We start from the raw sequence: 13,484 nt of genomic DNA, 5'->3' as shown, positions 1-13,484 counted from the left end.
ACCTCACAGAATCAGACAACTGAGTCTCTCAAACCCCTTAACGCTCTTTTAAAAGATAGAAAAACTATTTATTTAACACAAAAATTTCGTTTTTAATTACTATCAGTAAAGTAAATATCAATAGGAAATAGGCAACTGAGTCTATCAAACACCGTAAATCTCTTTTAAAAGATAGAAAAACTACTTATTTAACACAAAAATTTCGTTTTTAATGACCACCAAGTAAAGAAAAACAACACGGAATCAGGCAACTGAGTCTCTCAAACCCCGTAAATCTCTTTTAAAATATACAAAAACTACTTATTTAACACAAAATTTTGGTTTTTAACGACCACCAAGTAAAAAAAACCACAAGGAAACAGGCAACTGAGTCTCTCAATCCCCGAAAACATCTTTTAAAATATAAAAAACTAAATATTTAACACAAAAATTTCGTTTTTAACGACCACCAACTAAACAAAAAACTCACGGAAACAGGCAACTGAGTCTCTCAAACCACCTAAATCTCTTTTAAAAGATACAAACCAGCAATTAATAGAACGTAAATATCGATAAAATCTACCAAAACGTTACCAAAACACTCAATTAATTAGTAATCAGAGAGTCTCGATCCCCAGAACGCTCTTTTAAAATATAGACAAACTACTTATTTAACACACCCATTTTGTTTTTATGTACTACGGAGTAAGGAAAAACCATACGGAATCAGGCAACTGAGTCTCTCAAACCCCGTAAAGCTCTTTTAAAAGATACAAAAAAACATTATTTAAAAAAAAATTTTAGTGTTATACTACAACAAAGGCCACAACAACAAAAAGGAATTATGCAACTGATTCTCTCAATCCCCGTAAAGCTCTTTTAAAAGATACAAAAACTACTTATTTAACAAAAAAATGTCGGTTTAAATTACCACCAAGTAAAGAAAAACCACACGGAATCAGGCAACTGAGTCTCTCAAACCCCTTAAAGCTCTTTTAAAAGATACAAAAACTACTTATTTAACACAAAAATTTCGTTTTTAATGACCGTCAAGTTAAGAAAAACCACACAGAATAAGGCAAGTGAGTCTCTCAAACCCCGTAAAGCCCTTTTAAAAGATATAAAAACTACTTATTTAACACAAAATTTTCGTTTTTAATGACCATCAAGTAAAGAAAAACCACACGGAATCATGCAACTGAATCTCTCAAACCCCTTAAAGCTCTTTTAAAAGATACAAAAACTACTTATTTAACACAAAATACAGGCAAGCAAATAACATGGGAATTCCAATAAACCCAAATAACTGAGTTATTTTTAGGTCACAATTTTCAACTTAAAACCATTCAAACCATTCAATTATAGCATCACATTCCTCATACTTTAATTACCCATGACGCTTTCTTAACCATCGGAAGTTTAACCTACATAAATTAAGTTATAGACAATACTGGTTTTAGAAAAACTGGAATAAAATGATTGATAAAGTTTAAATTGCACGCTACCTTTGAATAGGCAATGTGATTATACCCACCTAACCAGATTGTACCTACCAAACCAGATTATACCTACCAGAAAAAAAATTTCTTGGCAAAGATGTAATGACCAGTAGAATAGAATACCTACCAGAAAAACCTGTTTGGTACAGGGGCCTTGGCAAAATGGTACTTCTTAGTCTACTGGTATACTCGTATAAACTTCAGAGAGGGTTCATTTGAATGGAAATTAAAAGTTGTAGTTCATTTTCTTAGAGTGAAAAAGATTGGAGGGCAACTAGCCCCTGCCGCCCTCCATGCTTTTGGGCGTATCAGATGGATAAACCCATTCGATAAAAATTTCATCTGACCATTTTGTTAAGAACAGTTCAAACATCAGATATTGAAACCCAAGGGTCGACACAACCTCCCAGGGCCCAGGGACAGGCGTTGTAAGTTATACTCTGGGGATTTATATGGTTTTTATAGATGGGATACTCGTATAAATTTCAGAGAGGGCTCATTTGATTGAAAATAGAAAGTTCTAGTTCACTTTTAAAGATTCAAAAGAGACTGAAGCATAATCTATTCCCCCACACCCTTTTTCCGCAAACCCATCCGATAAAAATTTTGAAATAGCAATTTTGTTAAAAATAGTTCAAACATCAGATAATAAAAACTCAGTGGTCTACACAAACCCATTATTTCATTTCGGTATAGCTATTTTGATAAAAGTTTTAATACTTCGCTTAATATTTGATTTTTTTTTTATAGTTTGATCTTGAAATAAGAAATATGTATAAACTATAAATTTTTTTAAATCAAAAAATAAAAAAATTAATTGAAAAAATCAGTTTTTAAAATAAAATTAAAGGCCATTTTAAACTTAAGCTCAGCATATAAAAATACCTTTTAAAATTCAAACTCAAAACTACCAGAAATTACAATTAAAGAATAAATTAAACCCAAAAAGAACAGAAATTAAATAAGCAACCATAGCAAAAACATACAACAAGTAATGATATAAATGAATAAACAGATCTTAAAGCGAGTAATGCTTGGATTGAATATGAAAATTAAGCTTAAGACGAAAAAAATATTTTCCTATTGAAGTACAAATGAAACTTAAAACGAACAGAAATTAAATAAACAATCAATGCAAACAAACATACAATAGATATTAATGTAAATTAATAAATAAATCTTAGAACAAGTGAAACTTAAATTGAATATGCAAATTAAGCTTGAAACAATAAAAAAACATCATAAACAAGAGTTTGGGTATGACCTCCTTCTCTCACTGTAAAAGTCTAAAACCTACTGCGTCATTGGCGCTTTACTGAAAACTATATGCGCCTTGAACAGTCTTGGAAAGTATTAACAACATCACGATAATATCGATTATCAAATTCACGTGGCTTTGGGGTTACTTTGACAACCAGCTTGAACTGTCAGCCTTAAGACCATCAAATTTGTTGTAAAACTCGTTTATTGGTATCAAATGTATCAAAAGCGATAAAAAAAACATCAGTTATTACAAAAATCATAGAAAGAAACTAAAAACCAGCCTTCAAAACTGACCAAATCAGTTTCTTCAGTAAAAGAATAACCCCCTTTTTAATCATAAAACTGGACAGATTCACCCCCAAAACCAACTTACTAGAGGCTCTCGAGGTGACGCCGACCTCAGAAGGCTTTGGCAACACCATTTCTACGTGGCTTGTGTAGGCACAGCTTGTTTGTCAGCACGAACTTGTAGCTCGAAGAAGCCACGTGCCTTAGAAAAATAATTTCCAACTCGATGTCGGTTCTTGCGATTTTATTTTCATCCTCGTTTTGATCAAATTGTCTGTCAACTCTGGCTATGTATTGTAATGTGGACATCTTTTCAGCCAAATTGATCACAACATAGTCGCCCCCCCCTCATAGTCTGACCCTGTCTGTAGGGGTCTTTTGGAGGTTCCGTGGTCATATCAGTGTCCAAACTGTCGTCAAACTGAGGGTCCTCTGGTAAAGTGTCAGAACTGACACCATCTTGAACAAACTGTTGGGATTTTATCTTCAAACTGTTCGACTTTTTACTTCTGGCACTTTGACTTTCTTCAGGAACAGTATCATCCGAGTCAGAGCCACCGTTGTCTCTGGCAATAGTTGTCTGCTTCCCTTTCTTTTTTTTTCGCTTCTCTTGGCTTCACTTATAACGTCTTCAGACAAGATACTTTTTCCGGTGTAATTTTCAATCTTCGACGCCGACGCTATGGAGGGATATCATCCTTTGCATAGTCCATACGCGCAAGCATCTCTGTAACTGCTTGTCCCACAGTTTCGACAGCGTCGCTATTAGTTGAGGCTTCCCTTGGTATTTTTGCAATGACGGCATCTTTGTTCACGGGAAATACTGAACAAGCCTTGAATCCGTTTTGTATAGTCTCTGCAGATATTTCCTTCATTTCATCCCATACTCGAACGATTAGGTTCTTATAGTCGTTTTTGGAAACTGTAGACTTGTTTGGATAGCGCCTCTTATATTCTGTTAGAACCTTCCATGTTTCATTTTGATAACTGTTAAAATCACCCCTGAAATACCCTTTCTCTCAGGGGTGACTTTGACAACTCACCCATCTCCTTCCATTTCAAGGTAAATCCCTAAATACATACTGGGCGGCTTTCTGGTGATATTTACAAGCCTACTAATGTCCCACGACAAAAAACATCCACCTGTTCTTTCTTGGTCAGACACATTTTCAGTACCCCTAAACGTAACAAAAAGTACTTACTTTACACAATCTGAAGATAATCTGAAGAACCATCTAAAATTTTCTTAGATTTTTTTCGTCACACCGACTGTCGTCAAAAGTCAAAAGAAAGATTTTTCTATGGTTGTGTCAATGTCACCACTGATTATAATCTCACCCCGGTTGACGGTAAAAATTTTCCCGAAAAAATATGGAGTATTTCGAGAACTGACACACATATACATTTATTGCTCACATATAAAGATATATATATATATATATATATATATATATATATATATATATATATATATATATATATATATATATATATATATATATATATATATATATATATATATATATATATATAAATAATATATATATATATATATATATATATATATATATACATATATATATATATATATATATATATATATATATATATATATATATATATATATATATATATATATATATATATATATATATATATATATATATATATATATATATATATATATATATATATATATATATATATATATATATATATATATATATATAATTATTACCTATAAATTAATAAGTTTATGGTTAAAACCAGATGACAACACTTCTTTTTTCTTCTTGCTTCTTTATTTGGGTTTTACTTTATATTGGAAAAGCCAAGGCAATCTCAAGCTATTCTCCTCATCCCAGTTTATTAAACATGACAAGGAGACGTTCCTATAAATTCTATTTTCTAACTGAAATTGACGCTAACCTTTTGAAAGGAAGATGTTTAATTATTTTAAATTTAAATTGAAAATATGAGCATAATGCTACAAAGAGTGATACTTAATTTTAAAATAAGATTTATATCTCTAAAATATATAGTCTGCGCAATATTGTGTAATTGAAATATTTAATTATTTGGTCTAACAAAAATTATACCTTCCAATATAAAAAAGTGCTTATACAAAAGGAACGCTACTATCTTCGTATTGCTTTATTTATTGACACAAAATGATAGCGCACTAAAGGGCTAGGCCCACGTAGCTGATTTCGGAAACCGATTTCAGCAAGGGTGTATTCCACGTCGAGTGATTCTAATTAATGATGCTAAGTGACGGAGCTTAGTGACGTTTTTCGGTGATTAATCATCATTAATTACGATTAATTTACAATAATCATTAAATACGATTAATTACATGCCTAAAGCTCTAACGCCCTAGTACATTCCTTGTCTAGAACGTAATTAATGATGATTAATCATCGAAAAACGTCACTAAGCCCCGCCTCTTACCATAATTAATTAGAATCACTCGACGTGGAATACACCCTTGCTGAAATCGGTTACCGAAATCAGCTATGTGTGCCGAGCGCTTATGGGGCAAATGAGATGTTTGCTGTCTAAGACAGTATTTCTCTAGCTTCTGACATATGAGCATCCCTTCTATAATTTCAAGTAATAAGAAATGATTAGATTGAATTACGAAGTTACATCATATAAATAAGCCAATAAAATTAAAGCACACGTTTGCGGAAGTATATCTGTTTTTTTCTTCTTTGGTTACTGTATCCTTCCTGTTGAAAGTGAGAATATTTGAAACAGGCTATTAAAATTCAGTTTCATCCTTTTTAGAAGAGGAGATTGCTGATGCAAGACGAGATAGTTCTCCAGCTCGAAATTTTTTCGTTTCATTTACAGTTTCATCACCATCACAAGGAAATTCACAGCCTCGAAGTAGTCCCTGGAGTAGTCCTAGGGGAAGTACACAAGTGAGTCATGTGAACTTTTACATTTGAATCACTTCTGTACAAGGTAAAACTTTTAAAAGGATTTGATTAACTCTTTAATTGTATCTCAATTTAGGTTTTCTAATCAATTAATGATAATTAAAATATTGTAAGCTGATAATAGTTGGAAAAATATAAACAAAAAAACAAGTAACACATTTTGAAACAAAAAAAGTGAAGAAAAAAAGAAAAATATTCAAGACACCAAACCAAAGTAATTTACAGACAGTTAAAATAAAGTGACCGCAAATACTTCCATGAAGACTTCCCTTAAGCCGTCCTTACCGCTTATAAAAGGGAAGAAAAAAAGGTATATTTACCAGATGAAAGACTAACTTTTGAAGTAAACTGCGTAGAGCCAGAAAAATGACTGAAAACAAATAAAAGTAATACCATTCAAATAATTGGATTGGGTAAGACTTCTTCCCTAGCGACTAATAAAGCCTGTCTACTGATCTGATCTGTTTAAGTTAAGCCTCGTTTGAAACGAGCAGGATTGTTAGCTGAATCTCTTTTTTATTAAATTTTCATAAGCAAGGGCTTACAAAATATCCCCAATACCGTGGTTTAAAGCGATATATATATATATATATATATATATATATATATATATATATATATATATATATATATATATATATATATATATATATATATATATATATATATATATATATATATATTATATATATGTATGTATATATATTTTAATTTCGATAAAAAAAAAATTTTTTTTTACTGATATTTTTTGTTTTCCAGCTCAATAAATGTGAAAATTATACAAACTGCGAACACAAATTAAGCACTTAGAATATTGGAGGGGCCTCTTTTAATCTGAAACTGAGGGTTCTAGAGTCCTTTTCTTGATTTGGAATTAATTAGAAGGTAACCTAACAAGGCCGCCTCTTATTCCTTTATGCCCAAGGTTACGTTGTGGCCAAAATACAACATGGGATTGGAAAATAGTTATCCTAATGGGAAAGAATGAAATGTACTAAAACAATGTTTCTGGAGGTATATTCCCTGAAACCATCTGAATTTAATATTTTGAAAATGAACGGTCAAAATATTTAAAAAAAAAGTTTGTCATTCTAAAGACGAGGAAAAAAAGGAAGTTCTAGAAAACAGATGGTCCTTGTTCCCATCCCCTTCCGAACAAGTCAAGATTCTAACGACATTCCCCATATTCTTTGAATAGTTCTCCCTTTTTTCCTATTTTGATAAAATGACACAATTGACCATAAAATATATCTCTAACGAACTTGCCACCATGTGTCTCCACTCATGTTGAAGCTATTGTCTTATCTTCCAAATATTTTAGCTAACTCTGCCATGTAGTAAACCATCAAGCAGACGCGGTAGCCGACAGAAAGAGGACAATCAACAGGACGATTCAGTCTACCTCAAGCCATGTAGTAAACCCTCAAGCAGACGCGGTAGCCGCCAGAATGAGGACAATAAACATGATGACTCGGCCTACCTCACTATACCCAAAACCGCAATCGGCATATCTTCTAGTGCAGAAACTTTAACAGGTTTTTTCTCTTTTATATTATTCAGTTCAGGGGAATATTAAAATGTTGTAGATTTAAGGTGCTATGGCTTGGTTTTGGGACAATGACTTATACTTATTAGTGCTGATTTTGCTCTATTTGGGAATTGATTTTCAGATTATCGTGTTGGACGGACTGTTTTGTCCTAGGTGATTGGATGGATGAGTAAGGTCTAGACCTTGTTCAAGTGCTCATTTATCTCAGTTACTAAATTAGGAAGATATTTTTTTTTTTACCAAGTAATTACCTGTAATCAAACAGTCCGTGGTAACGAACTGTAAGTAAGGAGCGACCCGGCTCAATGGTAACCGAAACTCTAAAAAAGGGAGTTTTGATACCAATAGATACATCAAAAGAATCAGATTTTAATTCTAAATTCAAATATATAAGTTTCATCAAGTTTAATGTTAACTATCAAAAGTTACGCGCCTGAGAAAATTTGGCTGATTTTCGAAAAAAGGGGGAAAGACCACCTAAATAATATAGAACCTTAATGAAAATCACACCATCATATTCAGCGTATCAGAGAACCCTAATGTAGAGGTTTCAAGCTCCTATCTACAAAAATGTGGAATTTTCCATTTTTCAAACAGTTCGTGTAACGAACTGTTTAGTGTAAGGAGCGACCCGGCTCAATGGTAACCGAAACTCTAAAAAACGGAATTTTGATACCAATAAATACATCAAAAGAATCAGATTTTAATGCTTATTTCAAATATATAAGTTTCATCAAGTTTAATCTTACCCATAAAAAGTTACGCGCCTGAGAAAATTTGGCTGATTTTCGAAAAAAGGGGGAAAGACCCCCTAAAAGTTATAGAACCTTAATGAAAATAACACCATCATATTCAGCGTATCATAGAACCCTACTGTTTAGGTTTAAAGCTCCTATATACAAAAATGTTGAATTTTCCATTTTTTGGCATTATCAACTTAACGGTTGGGTTTTTATTTTTTTTTTTTTTTTTTTTTTTTTTTTTCCCTGGGGTATTCGTATAGAACCCGTGGTACTAGAATATCGTGGGAGGGCTCATTGGAACGGAAATTAAAAGTTCTAGTGCCCTTTTTAAGTGACCAAAAAAAATGGAGGGCAACTAGGCCCCCTCCCACGCTCATTTTTTTCCCAAAGTCACCCGATCAAAATTTTGAGATAGCCGTTTTGTTCAACATAGTCGAAAATATTATAACTATGTCTTTTAGGATGACTTAATCTCTCGAAGCCTCCAGGGGGAGGGCAGAAAGTTATGAACTTTACCCAATGTTAACATATAGTATTGGTTATTGGGACCCGGCTCAATGGTAACCGAAACTCTAGAAAACAGTATTTTAATACAAATAGATACATCAAAAGAATCAGATTTTAATGCTGATTTCAAATATATAACTTTCATCAAGTTTAATATTACCCATCAAAAGTTAAGCGCCTGAGAAAATTTGGCTGATTTTCGAAAAAAGGGGGAAAGACCCCTTAAAAGTTATAGAACCTTAATGAAAATCACACCATCATATTCAGCGTATCAGAGAACCCTATTCTAGAGGTTTCAAGCTCATATCTAAAAAATGTGGAATTTTGCATTTTTTGCCAGAAGAAAGATCACAGGTGCGTGTTTATTTATTTATTTTTTTCCCAGGGGTGATCGTATCAACCCAGTGGTCCTACAATATCGTGAGAGGGCTCATTGGAATGGAATTAAAAGTTCTAGTGCCCTTTTTAAGTGAACAAAAAATGGAGGGCAACTAGAACCCCTCCCACGCTCATTTTTTTCCCAAAGTCACCTGATTAAAATTTTGAGATAGCCATTTTTTCAGCATGTTCGAAAATATTATAAGTATGTCTTTTAGGATGACTTAATCCTCCGAAGTTCCCGGGAGGAGGGATGAAATTATGAACTTTACCTAATGTTAACATATAGTATTGGTTATTGGGAAGTATACAGTACAGACGTTTTCAGGGGAGATTTTTCCTGGTAGTGGGGGGGGGGGTCGGGGGTTATGTGGGAGGATCTTTCTGTGAAGGAATTTTTCATGGGGGAAGGGACATTGCTATGAAGGGGACGCCGGACTTCCCAGTATTATTTAAAAAAAGATCAGAAATTAAATATAAAAAAACAAGTTTTTCAACTGCAACAGCAGCAACATCAAAACTTTAAACGAACAGAAAATATTACATATATGATTGGGTTCACCCCCTAGTCAATACCTCATTCTTTAAGCCAGAGATTTCTTAGTAGTTTCATATGAGCTATTTATTCTAATTAACGCCATTTTTGATTAAGCGGTCAGTTTTAAAGAATTGGAACAAAACTCGAATTTTCGCTTAAAGAGCAAGGTATTGACTAGGGGGCGAACCCCCTAATATACGTATTAAAATATATTAATATAGAAGTTCGTTACGTAAATTAATTCGTAAGTTACGTATATTTATTACTATTAAAAACGTTCGTAAATAAAATGAAACAAGTTTCGAGAAAGCCATTTAACCAAATAAAAGTAAATTAATATGAAAATTTTGTTTTAATTATTCATGTACTGTGAGCCAAGATCAAAACCCGCATTTATTCAAAAACGTTCAAAAATTAAATAAAAAAAAACAAGTTTTTTAAACTGAAAGTAAGGAGCGACATTAAAACTTAAAATGAACAGAAATTATTCCGTATATGAAAGGGGCTGTCCCCTCCTCAGCGCTTCGCTCTTTACACTAATGTTTGACTCTCACAAATCTATTTTTTTTAAACAATAAAAAACTTTAGCGTAAAGAGCAAGGCGTTGAGGAGGGGACAGCCCCTTTCATATACGGAATAATTTCTGTTCGTTTTAAGTTTTAATGTCGCTCCTTACTTTCAGTTTAAAAAAACTTGTTTTTTTTTTTATTTAATTGCCAGAAGAAACATCACGGATGCGTGTTTATTTGTTTTATTTTTTTTTGGGTTTTTTTTCCCAGGGGTGATCGTATCGACCCAGTGGTCCTAGAATATCGTAGGAGGGCTCATTGGAACGGAAATTAAAAGTTCTAGTGCACTTTTTAAGTGACCGAAAAAAATGGAGGGCAACTAGACCCCCTCCCACGCTCATTTTTTTCCCCAAAGTCACCCAATCAAAATTTTGAGATAGCCGTTTTGTTCAGCATAGTCTAAAATTTAAACCTGTGTCTTTTAGGATGACTTAATCGCTCGAAGCCCGCAGGAGGAGGGCTGAAAGTTACGAACTTTACCCAATGTTAACATATAGTATAGTACAGTCAATCTAGCGTCAAATAGGACTCGACCGCAAACAAATTGCAACAGAAATGATTTTTTCACCATCTTGTAGAGAAAAAAAAACTGTACAACATATCAAAAGTTGAGAAACCCAGCGGGGTGCAAAATAAGTGTTTTTTTGCGTTTTCCGTTTGTTTTTTTGTTGTTTTTAGCGGAAATTTTCCGTTATCCTAGAGCTTAGCATTTACTTCATGGGAGACATGTTTCTGAACTAGTTTTGTGTGCTGAATTCGAATATCACATCAGATTCAAGTTATGGCCCACCGTTAGTGTTTCACATTCATCACCAAACAAGAAATTCGTATTTCGTGGCCATATTTCCCTTTTTTCGTCCTTTGGGGCGAATGAAGTCAGGAATAACGTCGCTCTATCGACAGTAGAAGGGCCTTATTGACTCCCACGATGACCACGTGGTTTATGGTTTTCTCAGTGAGAATGAAAAAACAGATGAAATTCTCACTTGGAAAAACATGAATTTTGTCGCATTTATGGTTGTTTTCATGGATGGATATGTGTGTTGGTCGATTTATTTGATGTTTTTCTCGGATGTCAACATCAAATTATGGATGTTTAATGGTTTTTGTCGGTGAGAATTTGAAAAACCATGAATTTTGTCGCATTTATTTGATGTTTTTCATGGATGTTTAATGGTTTTGTCAGTGAGAATTTGAAAAACAGGAACATTGTCATATTTATGGATGTCAACAGCAATTCATGTCTGTTTTATGGTTTTCTCACTGAGAATGGAAAAACAGGAATTTTCTCACTGAGAAAACCATAAACCACGTGGTGCTGTCACGAGTCAGAACACCTGTGCTGTCGACCTCAATTCACCTATCGTGAATCAATAATTCCACTTAGAAACAACAAATTAATTTTCCCTTTCTTGACAGATCAATCAATCAATGACATCATCTGTCAGACTTTAAAAATTTTCGCCTAGGAACATTTCTCCAGGAATAGATCCAAAATCATTAATGTCTTTGCCTCGGGAACAGTTCTACTGGTCGAACTCCAAAGGATATTAATAACCAAAGGCCATGGAAACAATTAGGCAAGAAACATCTTAGCGATGAATTGTTTTAGCGCGCGAAAAGGTTTCCAAATAATTTGAAATGCATTGACGCAGAGATGCCAATAACAAAGGAACACGCTGAATTTGCGTTTAGGGATTATTTGGGCGATACCGTTTTAGACAGGTTATGGAACTATTTCGGCGAAACAGATAGAGACATTTTAAAAGAAGATTTTTGAATAGATTTTGGATGAGGTTTTGAGTGTGGTCGTTATAATACACAAGTTTCAATTGAACAGTGTTGTGAGGTCCTCTACCCCAACCCCAAAGGGTTCCAATCCTCCTACCCCAACCCCGAAGGAAGCCCCCGGTCCTCAAAGCCCCCCAAACTCCCAAAGGGCCACCGGCGCCCCCAAAGACCCACCCAGACCCCCAAAGGCCATCCCCAGGCCCCCAGGCTCCCAACTGTCCCCCCCCGGACCCCCAAAGACCATCCCTGTGCTCCAAAGGCCCTCCCTGTGCCCCCAAAGGCCCTCCTCCGGTCCCCAAAGGCCCATCGAGCTCCCAAAGGACCAACAGGGTCCCAAAGGCCCTCCACCGGCCCCCATCGACCCCAACAGCCCTCCCCTGGTCCGCACCGGCCCCCCGGGCTACCAAAGCCCCAAGGTGTTCCCAACCGCCCACCCCGGCTACAACCCTCTGACTCAGTCACAACCCCGCCATCCCGGTGCCCCCCCGGCCCTCCTACGCTCCCCCCAGGTCCCTCGATCGCACCCAGGACCCACCGGATCCCCCAGGCCCTTCAACGGTCCCCAAATGTCCCCCCGGCACTCAAAGACCATCCCGGCGCCCCCCCGTCCGACCCACCCCCCCCCCGGCCACCCCCCGCCCCCCCCCGCCCCGACCCCGAGCCGCCAAGGGCCCCCCGCGAGCCCCAAGGCCCACCGATCCGCAAGGGACACAAAGACCCTCAAAGGCTCTGCCCGTGCACCCGTCTTTCGTTGATGTGTGTTGTCTGAAACCTATGATTTGGGATGTGTAGTTTGCTACTTCAGGCTTTTCTGAGCTAAGGTTTCCTAGTATTTCCTAGGTGAATGTTGTCTGAAACCAATAGTTTGTGATGAGTAGTTTGCTATTTCAGGCATTTATGAGCTAGGTTTCTTAGCCTTTCGTAGATGTGAGTTGAGTGAAACTTATGATTTGGGATCTGTAGTTTGTTATTTTTGACTTTTCTGAGTTTGATTTCTTAGTCTTTCATAGGTGTGTGGTGTCTGAAAACTATGATTTGGGGTGTGTAGTTTGCTATTTTCGACTTTTCTGAGCTGGATTTCTTAGCCTTTCATAGGTATGAGTTGTCAGAAAATTATGATTTGGGATGTATAGTTTGCTATTTCAGGCTTTTCTGAGCTAAGGTTTTCTAGTATTTCGTAGGTGAATGTTGACTGAAACCAATAGTTTGGGGTGAATAGTTTGCTATTTTTGACTTTTCTGAGCTAGGTTTCTTAGTCTTTCTTTGATGTGTGTTGACTGAAACCGATGATTTGGGGTATGTAGTTTGCTATTTTTGACATTTCTGAGCTGGATTTCTTAGTCTTTCATATGCGTGTGTTCTATGAAACCTATGATTTGGGATGGGTGGATTGCTACTTTTGACTTTTCTGAGCTGGATTTCTTAGCCTTTCATA

The sequence above is a fragment of the Artemia sp. Qi Xiang Cuo genome, chromosome 1, assembly GCF_049724085.1.
Source record: "Artemia sp. Qi Xiang Cuo chromosome 1, ASM4972408v1, whole genome shotgun sequence".
Lineage (NCBI taxonomy): Eukaryota > Metazoa > Arthropoda > Branchiopoda > Anostraca > Artemiidae > Artemia > Artemia sp. Qi Xiang Cuo.
This window is presented reverse-complemented; position numbering follows the sequence as displayed.